The sequence below is a fragment of the Nicotiana sylvestris genome, chromosome 12, assembly GCF_000393655.2.
Source record: "Nicotiana sylvestris chromosome 12, ASM39365v2, whole genome shotgun sequence".
In the NCBI taxonomy this organism is placed as follows: Eukaryota; Viridiplantae; Streptophyta; class Magnoliopsida; order Solanales; family Solanaceae; genus Nicotiana; species Nicotiana sylvestris.
In genome coordinates, this window is record NC_091068.1 from 141,968,097 (window position 1) to 141,983,934 (window position 15,838).

Sequence of the window (15,838 nt, forward strand, 5' to 3'; positions counted from 1 at the left end):
AAAACAATAATAATAAAGCGGTTAAAAGATAAATTTGCACATAAGTTCATATTGTATTAAAAATCAGATAAATAAGCCAAATATAACAGTTGAGCGACCGTGCTAGAACCACGGAACTCGGGAATGCCTAACACCTTCTCCCGGGTTAACAGAATTCCTTATCTAGATTTCTGGTACGCAGACTGTAATATAGAGTCATTATTTTCCTCGATTCGGGATTAAAATTGGTGACTTGGGACACCCTAAATCTCCCAAGTGGCGACTCTGAAATAATTAAACGAATCCCGTTTCGATTGTCCTTTAATTGGAAAAAACTCCCCTGCGCCCCGCGGGTGCGGAAAAAGGAGGTGTGACAGACCCCATTGGTCTCCATTATCCCCATGTTCCTAAGAACCTCATGATAGCTGTCTGGATAATCCTGGGGATCCTCAGAAGATGCACCACTAAAAGTAGTAGTGAGGATCTTGGTGAACCTATCCAATCTCCACAAAGCATAGACAGACATAACTACTCCATCACTGGTCTGAGCTACCACACCCAATTGAACTGCTCCAATTGGCTGAGCTGCTGGAGTCTGAAACTGGGGAGCCATCTGCTCCGGAGTGCGAGTAGCAAGAGTCTAGGCTCCTCCTCCAGCCTGAGAGACGGCTAGTGCTACAAAAAGCAAGCCCGCCCGGGTGACACTCTCCATAAGGCCTACTAGACGGACCAGAGCATCTTGGAGTACTGGGGTAGCAATAAACCCCTCTAGGACCTGAGATAGGCTCACCGGAACTGTCTGGGCAGGAACCTCATCATCAAAGTCAACCTGAGGCTCCGCCGCTGGTGCTGCTGTTCTGGGCTGAGCTCTGCCCCTACCTCGGCCTCTAGCATAGCCTCGGCCTCGCCCTCTGCCCCTCGTGGGAGCTGCTGCTTGGGGATCGGGCTGCTGATCGGTGGATGAGAAAGCGCGTGTTCTCGCCATCTGCGAAAGAACAAAGTAGAAGTTCAATTAGCATTGAGAAACCAAACCGCACGACATGAAAGAATAAATGTGAAGTTTTTCCTAACTATGTAGCCTTTGGGTGATAAATACAGACGTCTCTGTACCGATCCCTCAGACTCTACTAAGCTTGTCTGTGAATTGTGAGACCTATGTAACCTAGAGCTCTGATACCAACTTGTCACGATCCGGATTTTCCACTCTCGGGAGTCGTGATGGCGCCTACTCGTGGAAGCTAGGAAATCCGAGTATTTTAGATTCACTAACTCTTTTACTTAGCCCTTCTTAACAGTTTAAATCAATATGCGATTAACAGTGACATATTAATAATAATTAAAGATATACGGAAGACATAATATGACAACTTAGCCAAAAACGAGTACAACAATACCAAGTACATCTCTACCCGGACCCGGTGTCACAATATCATGGACCGTCTACGAATACTACAAACAATTTTCTGGAAAGAAAGATACAATCTGTCTCTGAAGTAAATAAAAATAAAATAAAATATAAAGATAAAAGAGAACGCCGAGGCCTATGGACTACCTCGGGATCTCTGGCTGGACTGAAGGCAGCCTCCCAAGCTATGGTCCAAAAGTTGTCGATCCGGGATCTGCACACAGCTATCTAACTTCCTCAACTAGCACCAATACTCTATCATAAGTAATTTCCACGAGAATAATCATAATCCTTGCTCAACACGGAGAATCAACAACTTAGTCATTCGTAGTATTTATTAAGAACACAACAACTTCAATTTAAGACTCATGGTCATGCTTGACACCAATGTATAGATACTCGTCACCATGCCTATACGTGTCACGACCCAGATTTCTCACCCTCGAGAGACGTGATGATGCCTACTGGTGAAAGATAGGCAAGACAAATTATTCTAATTACTTAACCTTTTATTATCAGTGATGAGTAGATATCATGCAAATAGCGAAAATAACTAAGCGGAAGACAAAATCTGATAATTAATCTTAATACAAACTATGGAAGTCTAAATACAACTCTACCCAGAATATGGTGTCACAGCTTCACAGACGGTCTAAGAATACTAAATACAAAGTCTAAAAGATAAAATATACACTGTTTCTAAAATGAGTAAAGGAAACAGGATAAAGGAAAGATAGGAGGTGATGCCAAGGCCCGCGGACGCCTGCAGGACTACCTCGGGTCGCCTGTTGGACTGAAGGCAACAACCTCACTACGGTCCGAAGTCTACAACACTGGGATCTACACAAAAGAGTGCAGAGTGTAGTATCAGCAGAACCAACTCCATATGCTGGTAAGTGTCTAGCCTAACCTCAGCGAAGTAGTGACAAGGCTAGGACCAGACTACCAAATAAGCCTGTGCAGTTATATCATAAACAATAGAAATAGAAGCAGATAACTACAATTAAAATTGGGCAGGGGAAACATGCTTCGGGGAATAACAGGTAACAACAGAATATCAAGAGAATATAAAGAAACCAAAATCCAATTACTAACAAGGATAAGGAAAACAAATGCCGAATTCACTTTCATTTCACATCTTGATGCAGGCGTGCAACCCGATCCCATTTCATATATCTCGTTGCAGGCATGCAACCCGATCCCATTTAATATATCTCGTTGCAGAGATGCAACCCACTCCCATTTCATATATCTTGTTGCAGGCCTGCAACTCGCTCCTATTTCACATATCTCGTAGCAGGAGTGCAACCCGCTCCCATTTCATATATCTCGTTGCAGGCATGCAACCCGCTCCCATTTCATATATCTTGTTGTAGGCGTGCAACCCGCTCCCATTTCATATATTTCCATGGCGGCGTGCCACCCGATCCCATTTACAAATCAACAGCAATCACAAAAGAATCCCGGCAAGGGAACAATAGTATTTCAACAACATCCCGGCAAGGGAACAATAATATGACAATAACATCCCGGCAAGGGAACAATAATGATAATAATATCCCGGCAAGGGAACAATAATGACAATCCTCATAGGAAGTGCATTAAACCACAGCCGAGTCATAACAATTAAAATACAAGACTCACGGGCATGCTTGAGACCGACGTATAGATACTCGTCACCATGCCTAAACGTCATACTCCACAATTAGCACGTATCAAATAAGACACGACTCCTAATCCCTCAAGCTAAGGTTAGACCAAACACTTATCTCGATGACATGAACACAATTCAAGCCTGTACTATCACTTTACCTTGTGATTCCACCACCAATTCGCTCGTATCTAGCCACAAGCTACTTAATTACATCAATAAATGCTAAATGAATCAATTCCAATGCATGAAAATAAGTTTCCCAAAGTTTTACCCAAAAGTCAAAAATCGCCCCAGGCCCACATGGTTAAAACCCGAGGTTCGACCCAAATGAGATCTCGCATTTGCGAGCCAGGCTTCGCAAATGCGAAGCCTTCATGCCTGCAATACACCAATTCAAAATCTATAACATCCTAAGTCAAAATTCCACTCCGCGGCCTATCCAAAACTCACCCGATCCCTCAGGGCTCCAAACCAACCATGAACACCAACCTAAAAACATCATACGGACTTGCTCATGCATTTAAATCACTCAAATAACATCAACAACTATAAATTTAGCATCAAAATCATGAAATTTCTTAAGAACATCAAATCTTCCAATTTTCCCAAATAAGGTCCGATTCAAGTCTTTTCAAGTCTGTTTCTTACCAAAATTTCACAGGTTCGATCAAATCATATATAAGACATGTGCCGGGCTCCAAAACCAAAATACGAGCCCGATACTAATGGTTTCAAACATAAATTCTTTTCTTTACTTCATAATTAATTCATCAAAACAATTTCTTTCAAAAATTTATTTCTCAGGCTTGGGACCTCGGAATTCGATTCTGGGCATACGCCCAAGTCCCATATTTTCCTACAGGCCCTCCAGGACCGTGAAATCACAGGTTCGGGTCCGTTTCAATATGTTGACCGAAGTCAACTTAAATCTATTTTAAAGTTAAAATTCATCATTTTTCACAGATTCTCACATAATGGCTTTCTGGCTACGTGCCCGGACTGCGCACACAAATTGAAGTGATGCCAAAAGAGGTTTTTAAGGCATTGCAATGCAGATTTTACTTTTAAAACAAGTGATGACAAAAGGTCATCACATCCTCCATCTCTAAAACAACCGTTCATCCTCGAACGGACAGAAGAAGAAAGTACCTGAGTTGGGAAAAAGATGGGGATAACGGCTCTGCATATCGGACTCGGACTCCCAGGTCGATGCCTCAGCGGGCTGACCTCTCCACTGAACACGAACAAAAGGAAAACTCTTAGATCACAACTAATGATCCTGCCGATCTAGAATAGCTACCGGCTCGTCCTCATAAGACAAGTCCTTGCCCAACTGGACAGTGCTGAAATCTAACACGGGGGATGGATCGCCGTGATATTTTCGAAGCATGGACACATGAAACACTGGATGCACGACTGATAAGCTCGGCGACAATGCAAGTCTATAAGCCACCTCTCCTACTCGATCAAGAATCTCAAATGGGACAATGAACCTAGGGCTAAGCTTGCCCTTCTTCCCAAATCTTATCACGCCCTTTATAGGCGAAACTCGAAGCAATACCCGCTCACCGACCATGAGTGCCAAATCTCAAACCATGTGGCCGGCATAACTCTTTTTCCTGGACTGAGCTATACGAAGCCTATCCTGAATAATCCTGACCTTGTCCAAGGCATCCTGTACTAGATCCGTACGTAACAACCGAGCCTCCCCCGTCTCGAACCATCCAACCGGCGATCGACACCGCCTACCGTACAAAGCCTCATAAGGAGCCATCTGGATACTCAACTGGTAGCTGTTGTTGTAAGCAAACTCTGCTATAGGCAAAAACTGATCCCACGAGCCTCCAAAGTCAATGACACAAGCTCGGAGCATATCCTCCAAAATTTGAATAGTTCGCTCGGACTGGCTGTCCGTCTGAGGATGAAACACTGTGCTCAAATCAACCTGTTTGCCCAACTCTCACTGAACTGCCCTCCAGAAATGTGAGGTAAACTGCGTACCTCGGTCCGAAATGATAGATACGGGCACACCATGAAGATGAACAATCTCCCAGATATAGATCTCAGCTAACCTGTCGGATGAAAAAGAGACTGCCACCGGAATGAAATGTGCTGACTTGGTCAGCCTATCAACAACAACCCATACTACATCGAACTTCCTCCGAGTCTGTGGGATTCCGACCACGAAATCCTTAGTGATCCGCTCCCACTTCCACTCAGAAAGCTCAATCCTCTGAAACAAACCACCAGGTCTCTGATGCTCATACTTAACCTGTTGACAATTCAAACACAAGCCACATACGCAATGATATCCTTCTTCATTCTCCTCCACCAATAATGCTGCCACAAATCCTGATACCTCTTAGAGGCGCCCAGATGAATAGAGTACCGGGAACTATGGGCTTCCTCTAAAATCAATTCTCGGAGTCTATCCACATTAGGCACACAAACCCGACCCTACAATCTCAAAACTCCATCATCACCTAAGTTAACCTGCTTGGCACCTCCGTGATGCGCCGTGTCTCTAAGGATACACAAATGAGGATCATCATACTATCGATCTCAGATACACTCCAATAAAGAAGAATGAGCGACTGTGCAAGCTAACACACGACTGGGCTCAGAAACATCCAACCTCACGAACTGATTGGCCAAAGCCTGAACATCTAAAGCAATCGGTCTCTCACCGACCAGAATATAAGCAAGACTGCCCATACTGGCTGACTTCCTACTCAAAGCATCGACCACCACATTGGCCTTTCCTGGATGATATAAGATGGTTATATCATAGTCCTTTAATAGCTCCAACCACCTTCTTTGCCTCAAATTTAACTCCTTCTTCTTGAAATACTGCAGACTCTTGTGATCCGTGAACACCTCACATGCCACGCCGTACATATAATGCCTCCAAATCTTCAATGCGTGAACAATGGATGCCAACTCCAAATCATGAACCGGATAATTTTCTCATGAATATTCAACTGTCGTGAAGCATATGCAGTGACCTTGCCATCCTGCATCAACACTGCACCAAGTCCAATACGAGATGCATCACAATAAACTGTATAAGGCCCTGAACTTGTGGGCAAAACTAATACTGGTGCTATAGTCAAAGCTTCCTTGAGTTTCTGAAAGGTCGCCTCACACTCGTCTGACCACCTGAACTGGGCACCCTTCTGGGTCAACCTAGTCATCGGGGCTGCGATAGATGAAAACCCGCCACAAACGGTCGATAGTAGCCTGCCAATCCCAAGAAACTCTGGATCTTTTAGCCGATGTTGGTCTAGGCCAGTTCTTAACTGCCTCAATCTTTTTCGGATCAACATGAATACCCTCTGTTGATACCACATGACCTAGGAATGCAACTGAACTCAACTAGAACTCACATTTCGAAAACTTGGCATACAACTGACTATCCCTCAAAGTCTAAAGAACCACTCTAAGATGCTGCTCGTGCTCCTCCCGGCTGCGGGAATAGATCAAAATATCATCAGTGAAGACTATCACGGACGAATCCAAGTAAGGCCTGAACACTCAGTTCATGAAATCCATAAAAGCTGCTGGGGCATTTGTCAACCCGAATGGCATCACCAAGAATTCATAATGTCCGTACCGAGTGCGGAAAGCTATCTTAGGGACATCGGATGCCCTAATCCTCAACTGATGGTAGCCCTATCTCAAGTCAATCTTCGAAAATATCTTAGCACCCTGCATCTGATCAAACAAATCATCAATCCTCGGCAATGGATACTTATTATTAATTGTAACCTTGTTCAACTGCCGGTAATCTATGAATATTCTGTCATTCTTCTTAACAAACAGCACCGGCGCAACCCAAGGCGAAACACTAGGTCTAATGAAACCTTTTTCAAGCAAGTCTTGCAACTGCTCCTTCAACTCTTTCAACTCAGGCGGGTCCATACGATACGGCGAGATAGAAATAGGCTGAGTTCCCGGTGCCAAATCAATACAAAAGTCAATATCCCTGTCGGGTGGCATACCCGACAGGTCAGAAGGAAATAACTCAGGAAACTCACAAACAAGCATAGAATAAATAGAAGAAACCTCAGCACTAGAATCACGAACATTGGCCAAATAGGCCAAACACCCCTTCTCGACCATACATCGAGCCTTCAAATATGAGATAACACTACAGGTAGAATGACTAGGAATCCCTCTCCACTCTAAACGGGCTAAACCCGACAAGGTTAAAGTTACAGTCTTGGCATGACAGTCCAAGATAGCATGGTAAGGTGATAACCAGTCCATCCCCAATATGTCATCGAAATCAACCATGTCCGTAAGTAATAAATCCACACAAGTCTCAAGACCCCCAATCACAACTATACACGAACGATGGACTCGATCTACCACAATAGAATCACCCACTGGTGTAGACACATAAATAAGAGCACTCAAAGAATTACTAGGCATGACCAGATACGGTGCAAAATAAGACGACACATAGGAGTATGTACATCCTGGATCAAATAAAATTGAAGCATCTCTGCTGCAAACCAGAATAGTACCTGTGATAAATGCATCGGAAGCCTCGGCCTCGAGCCTGGCTGGAAGAGCATAACATCAGGGCTGGGCTCCACCACCCTCAACTATCTCTCTAGGACGGCCTGCTGCTGGCTGGCCTCCACCTCTAGAGGCCTGAGCTCCACCTCTAATACCTCAACCTCTACCTCTAGCTAGCTGGGGGGTTGTAAAACACTTGGTGCCTAAACCATGGCACGGGAACACTGTTGCTGAGAATTGCTCAGAGCTCGAGGGCAATATCTAGCAATGTGCCTCGTGTTGCTACAAGTAAAACAAGCCCTCGGTTGCTGGTGCTGACGACCCTGGAAACTCTAAAGTGGCAGTGCACTGATAGGAACTGGTGGTGCACTATAGGACTGCTGATCAAAATACTGCATTTGAGAACCACGACCACCTGAAGCACTGTGAGAAACCTGAAGTGATTACTGAAAAGGCCTAGGAGGATGGCCTCTACCATATGAATCTTTGTCTCCAGACGAGGTACCACTAAATCGGCCTGAATGACGAGGCCTTTAGTCAGACCCCTGACCACCTCCTTGCGATAGAACCATCTCAACTTTCCTGGCCACATTGGCCAACTCTTGGAAAGAAATCTCACTCCTAGTCTCCTTGGCCATCTGAAGTCGAATAGGCTGGATAAGTCCCTCAATGAACCTCCTCACCCTCTCTCTCTCGGTGGGAAGTATGATAAGAGCATGACGGGCCAAGTCGATGAATCTGGTTTCATACTGAGTAACAGTCATAGAACCCTGCTAGAGATGCTCAAACTACCTTCGATAGATCTCTCTCTGAGTAATAGGGAGAAACTTCTCCAAAAATAGCTAGCTAAACTGCTCCCAAGTCAAAGCTGGTGATCCGACTAGTCCATCCAAGCAATAATCTCTCCACCAAGTCTTGGCAGATCCAGACAAGTGAAAAGTAGCAAAATCGATCCCATTGGTCTCTACTATCCCCATGTTCCTGAGAACCTCATGACAACTGTCTAGATAATCCTGGGGATTCTCAGAAGAAGCACCGCTGTAAGTAGTAGTAAAGATCTTGGTGAACCTGTCCAATCTCTAAAAAGCATCGGCAGACATAACTGCTCCATCACCGGTCTGGGCTACCATACCTGGCTAAACTGCTCCAACTGGCTGAAATGCTGGAGTCTGAAACTGGGGAGCTACTTACTCCGGAGTGCGAGTAGCATTAGTCTGGGCTCCTCCTCCAGCCTGAGAGACGGCCGGGGCTACAGGAAGCAAGCCTGCCCGGGTGACACTCTCCATAAGGCCCACTAGACGAACCAGAGCATACTGGAGTACTGGGGTAGCAATAAACCCCTCTAGGACCTGAGCTGGGCCAACCGGAACTGTCTAGGCCAGAACCTCATCATCAAAGTCAATCTGAGGCTCCACCGCTGGTGCCGCTACTCTGGGCTGAGCTCTGCCCCTACCTCGGCCTCTAGCACGGCCTCGGCCTCGAGCTCGCCCTCTGCCCCTCGTAGGAGTTGCTGTTGGGGGCTCGAGCTGCTGGTCAGTGGATGAGGAAGTATATGTTCTCGCCATTTGCGAAAGAACAAAGTAGAAATTCAATTAGCATTGAGAAACCAAACCGCACGACAAGAGAGAATAATTGTGAAGTTTTTCCTAACTCTGTAGCCTCTGGGGGATAAATACAGACGTCTCTGTACCGATCCCTCAGACTCTACTAAACTTGTCTGTGAACCGTGAGACCCATGTAACCTAGAGCTCTAATACCAACTTGTCACGACCCAGATTTCCCACCCTCGAGAGCCGTGATGGAGCCTACTAGTAAAAGCTAGGCAAGCAAAATTATTCTAATTACTTAACCTTTTCTAGTTTTAAACCATTATCAGTGATGAGTAGATATCATGCAAATAGCGAAAATAATTAAGTAGAAGACAAAATTTGATAATTAATCTTAATACAAACTGTGAAAGTCTAAATATAACTCTACCCAGAATTTGGTGTCATAGCTTCACAGACGGTCTAAAAATACTACATACAAAGTCTGAAAGATAAAATATACACTGTTTCTGAAATGAGTAAAGGAAACATGATAAAGAAAAGATAGGAGGTGACGCCAAGGCTCGCGGACGCCTGCAGGACTACCTCGGGTCGCCTGTTGGACTGAAGGCAACAACCTCACTACGGTCCAAAGTCTACAACACTGGGATCTGCACATAAGAGTGCAGAGTGTAGTATCAGCAAAACCGACCCCATGTGCTGGTAAGTGTCTAGCCTAACCTCGGCGAAGTAGTGATGAGGCTAGGACCAGACTACCAAATAAACCTGTGCAGTTATATCTTAAACAACAAAAATAGAAGCAGATAATTACAATTAAAATTGGGCAAGGGAAACATGCTTTGGAGAATAACAGGTAACAATAGAATATCAAGAGAATATAAAGAAACCAAAATCCAATTACTAACAAGGATAATGAAAACAAATGCAGAATTCACTTTCATTTCACATCTTGATGCAGGCGTGCAACCCGATCCCATTTCATATATCTCGTTGCAGGCGTGCAATCTGATCCCATTTCATATATCTCATTACAGGAGTGCAACCCGGTCCAATTTCATATATCTTGATGCAGGCGTGCAACCCGCTCCTATTTCACATATCTCGTTGCAGGAGTGCAACCCGCTCCCACTTCAGATATCTCACTGCAAGCATGCAACCCGCTCTCATTTCATATATCTCATTGCAGGCGTGCAACCCGCTCCCATTTCATATATATCGTTGCAGGCGTGCAACCCGCTCCCATTTCATATATCTCGTTGCAGGCATGCAACCCTCTCCCATTTCATATATTTCCGTGGCAGCGTGCCACTCAATCCCATTTACAAATCAACAACAATCACAAAAGAACCCAGCAAGGGAACAATAATATTTCAACAACATCCCGACAAGGGATCAATAATATCAAGACAAACATCCTGGCAAGGGAACAATAATATGAAAATAACATCCCGTCAAGAGAACAATAATGATAATAACATCCCGACAAGGGAGCAATAATGATAATCCTCATAGGAAGCACATTAAACCACAATAGAGTCATAATAATTACAATACAAGACTCAAGTACATGCTTGACACTGACGTATAGATACTCGTCACTATGCTTATACATCGTACTCCACAATTAACACGTAGCAAATAAGACACGACTCCTGATCCCTCAAGCTAATGTTAGACCAAACACTTATCTCGATGCCACGAACACAATTCAAGCCTCTACTATCGCTTTACCTCGTGATTCCACCACCAATTCGCTCGTATCTAACCACAAGTTACTTAATTACATCAATAAATGCTAAATGAATCAATTCCAATGTATGAAAATAAGTTTCCCAAAGTTTTACCCAAAAAGTCAAAAATCTCCCCCGGGCCCACATAGTCAAAACCCGAGGTTCTAACCAAAACCCGATTACCCATTCCCCCACGAACCTAAATATATAATTTGTTTTGAAATCGGACCTCAAATCGAGATCCAAATCCCCAAAATTTGAAAAACCTAAGTTCTACCCAAAACACCTAATTTTCCCCATGAAAATCATTGATTTTGAGTTGAAATCATGTGAAAGATGATAATGATTGAAGAAAACGAGTTAAAATTGACTTACAATTGATTTGGAGAAGACGTTTTCTTTGGAAAATCGTCTAAGAGAGTTTATGTTTCGAGAAGATGTTAAAATGGTTGAAAATGCATCTAAGTGTGAATTTACAGGTTTCTGATATCGCAGTTGCGACCAGGGGTCGCAATTACGAACCCTTCAGAATTCTGATGCCTTCGCATTTGCAAAGAAAATGTCGCATTTGCGACCAAGTAAATTTTCGGTCTTCTGCGCATTTGCGATAGACCTCTCACAAATGCGAAATCGCATTTGCGATACAGAAGTCACATTTGCGACTAAGGCAGTAGCTGGGGGGGGGGATCGCATTTGCGAGATAGTGCTAACCTGGGTTAGTTTGCATTTGCGACATAGCCTTCACAAATGCGATCTCGCATTTGCGAGCCAGGCTTCGCAAATGCGAAGCCTGCAGGCCTGCAATACACCAGTTCAAAATTTGCAACATCCTAAGTCAAAATTTCATTCTGTGGCCTATCCAAAACTCACCCGAGCCCTCGGGGCTCCAAACCAACCATGCACACCAACCTAAAAACATCATACAGACTTGCTCGTGCATTCAAATAACATCAACAACTATGAATTTAGCATCAAAATCATGAAATTTCTTAAGAACATCAAATCTTCCAATTTTCCCAAATAAGGTCCGATTCAAGTCATTTCAAGTCCGTTTCTTACCAAATTTCACAGGTTCGACTCAAATCATATATAAGACCTATACCGACCTCCGAAACCAAAATACGGGCCCGATACCAATGGTTTCAAACATAAATTCTTTTCTTTACTTCATAATTAATTCAGCAAAACAATTTCTTTCAAAAATTTATTTCTCGGGCTTGAGACCTCGGAATTCGATTCCAGGAATACGCCCAAGTCAAATATTTTCCTACGGACCCTCCGAGACCGTCAAATCATGGGTCTGGGTTTGTTTACCCAAAATATTGACCGAAGTCAACTTATATCTATTTTAAAGTCAAAATTCATCATTTTTCACAGATTCTTACATAATGACTTTCTGGCTACGTGCCCGGATTGCGCACGCAAATCGAAGTAATGCTGAAAGAGGATTTCAAGGCCTCAAAATGTAGAATTTACTTTTCAAAAAAGTGATGACCTTTTGGATCATCATAATACGTCGTACTCAACAAGTAACACGTAGTAAATAAGACACAACTCCTAATCCCTCAAGCTAAGGTTAGACCAAATACTTACCTCGAACTTTCACGACCAACTCAAGCCTCAAACACCGCTTTTCCTTTAGAATTCGCCTGAAAACAACTCGTATCTAGTCCAAATTGGTTTAAAAACATCAATAAACACTAATCAATTCAATTCCAATACTTAATTATATATTTCCGATCATTCTTCCCAAAAAGTCAAAAATCGACCTTGGGCCCACTTGGTCAAAACACGAGGTTCAGACCAAAACCCATTCACCCATTCACCCAGGAGCCCGAATATGTAATTAGTTTCGAAATCCAACCCCAAAACGAGGTCTAAATTCCATTTATACAAAAAGCCTTTACTCTACCCAAATCCCTAATTTTTTACCCTTAAGAACATGATTTAGGCCTAGAAATCTAATGGGTGTTAATGGAAATTAAAGAAAATGAGTCTAAGATTACATACCTATGAATTTGTGGTGAAGTTCTCTTTCAAAAATCGCCCAATTTTGAGTTTGGAAGAAGAAGTTATGAATTTTGGGTTAAATCCCGTATGTTCTATTACTGTTTAAAGACTAGGAAAAATTGGTCTATGTGATTGCGAACAATGGTATGCGATCATATAGGGTAAGGGGGATTGGGCACTGCGATCACGGACTAGGGAGTGCAATCGCATAGAGGAAAAATGGTTCCCTTCCCAGGCTTGGTTTAACCCATTGCGATAGCGGAAGAAGCAATGCAATTGCATAGAACAACTGGTGACCCCCCTAGAATTTACTCTACGCGATCGCGGAAGAAGCTGTACGATCGCATAGCACAAATTAGAGCCCCCCCTGAAATTACACTATGTGATCGCGAACATACCTATGCGATCACATAGCACAAGGACATGGACACCAGCAAACAACAATTTTTGCAATTTTTCCTAAGTTCAAAAACCTTTCGACGCCTATTTGAAACTCACCCGAGCCCTCAGGGCTCCAAACCAGACATGCACACTACCTCAAAAACACCCTACGGACTTACTCGTGCGATAAAATCGCTAAAATAACAACAACAACTATGAATTTAGCATCAAAATCATGAAATCACTTAAGAACTTCAATTTTTTTTCCAATTTCTCAAATACAGTCCGATTCACGTCATTTTAAGTCTGTTTCTTACCAAATTTTACAGACTCGACTTAAACCACATATAAGAACTGTACCGGGCTCCGGGACCAGAATACGAGCCCGATACCATCAAATTGTAAACACATTTCATTTTAAAAAACTCATAAATATTCCAGAAAATAATTTTCTTTAAAAAATTCATTTCTCGGGCTTGGGACCTTGGAATTCGATTACGGGCGTACACCCAAGTCCCATATTTTCCTACGGACCCTCCGGGACCGTCAAATTATAGGTCCGGGTCCGTTTACCCAAAATATTGACCAAAGTCAACTTAAAATTTTAAAGTCAAAATTCATCATTTTTCACAGAATTTCACATAATGGCTTTCCGGCTATGCGCCCGGACTGTGCACGCAAATTGAGGTGATGCTGAAAGAGGTTTTTAAGGCCTCGAAACGCAGAATTTATTTCTAAAATGAGTGATAACCTTTTGGGTCATCTACAGGATGCGTTGGATAAGGTCAAGATCATTCAAGATAGACTTCGTATAGCTCAGTCCAAGCAAAAGAGTTATGACGACCATAAGGTTCGTGAAATGGCATTCATGTCGGAGAGAGAGTGTTGCTTCGGGTATCACCTATGATGGATGTGATGCGGTTTGGGAAGAAGGGAAAGTTAAGCCCTAGGTTCATCGGGCCTTGTAAGATTCTTCGGAGAGTGGGTGAGGTGGCTTACAGAGTGAGGTTTCATAATTGTATAGTCTTCTGTTTGACTTTATTTGAGGTTTAAATATTGTGGAGGGTTTTTAAGCTAAGTTGTGAAATTTCTATTCTTATTGTGTAATTGATACTGATATGGTAGGATCGGGTTGCACGCCGCAATAGGAGAAATAAGGGTGAAATGTGATTAGTGGGATTGGGTTGCGCGCCGTAACAATGAGTAATAAGGGTGGACAGGTGTGATCGAGTTGTACGCTGCAATAGGAGGGATAAGGGTGATATATTGAGGAGTAATAAGGGTGAACTGGTGGGATCGGGTTGCACGCTGCAACAAGAGTAATAAGGGTAAATGTTCATATTGTTACTGATTATATGGTGGGATCGGAATGTGCGCCGCATCATTTTGCTGCTTATGTATTCTTCTTCTGCTGTGATTTTGTTCTGTAGCATTGTAACTCTCTTAAGGATCGGTTATAGCTGAGTACTGACAAGATAATTGAGTTCCGTATTTGTTTTACTGCAAGTTACTGTTCCATTTCATTCCGTACTCCGTTTTGCATTATTATAAACTGTATGCATGTTATATTGTAAACGGCCCGCGTTAGCCTCGTCACTACCTCTTCGAGGTTAGGCTCGGCACTTACTAGTACATGGGGTCGGTTGTACTGATACTGCACTCTGCACATTCTGTGCAAATTTTGGAGCTGGTTGTGGCTGATCGAGAGGTCGGTTGCAGACATTCATCTAGGAGACCCAAGGTAGTCCTGCAGGTGTCCGCAGGCCCTGGCGTCCCCTCCTATGTTCTACATTCCTGTTTTATTTTCTTTCGAGACATATTTACTTTTCTTTTAGACCAATACTTGTAGATATTGATAGAATGTTCGTAGATTGTGACACCAGTTTCTGGGTGGTAACTTTTTCGATTTTGTTAATAGCATAAGGATAATCAGTTAATAATGTACTTTCGCGTTTATTTTAGTTGATTTTGTTTTGATAACTGTAAACTATAAAATGTAAAGGAAAAAGGCGAATAGGACTCTAACGTTGGCTTGCCTAGCGAGTGCGATGTTAGGCGCCATCACTGTCCCGAGGATGAGAAATTTGGGTCGTGACAAACTCCTAATTGTTTGAATGAAGTACTTTCCAAGTCAAACAAAATAAAATAATAATGATGTCTCAGTCCTAAAGAAGTTGAAGTTGGCTATATGAATCTCGACTTCTCCATTTAAGCTCACTTATCTCACCATATTTTGTGTGCAAGAAATAGATGGGATAAAATTAAATATCTTCTATGATGTCTCCACTATTTTATTGACATTTCCTAACTAAATACCAAAGGCGTGAACTTATCTAATAAGTTTTCTCTTGTTTCTTCTTTTTCGGTCGACAAGGTATGTAATACTTCCTCTGTTCTAATTTGTTGTGAGTGTAAATTTGAATATAAAATTTTCAAATTTTATAAAATAAAGTTTACATATTTAAAAATTATGTAAAAATCAAAGATTTTTTAAACTCTCTAAATAGTAATTGAGCCGCAAAAAATGTTTACTATGTTTACTGTTGATTGAGCATTGAAGCTTTTGCGTGCAGGTATGAGCTTAAATCAAATCTTTCCAAAGGAAATC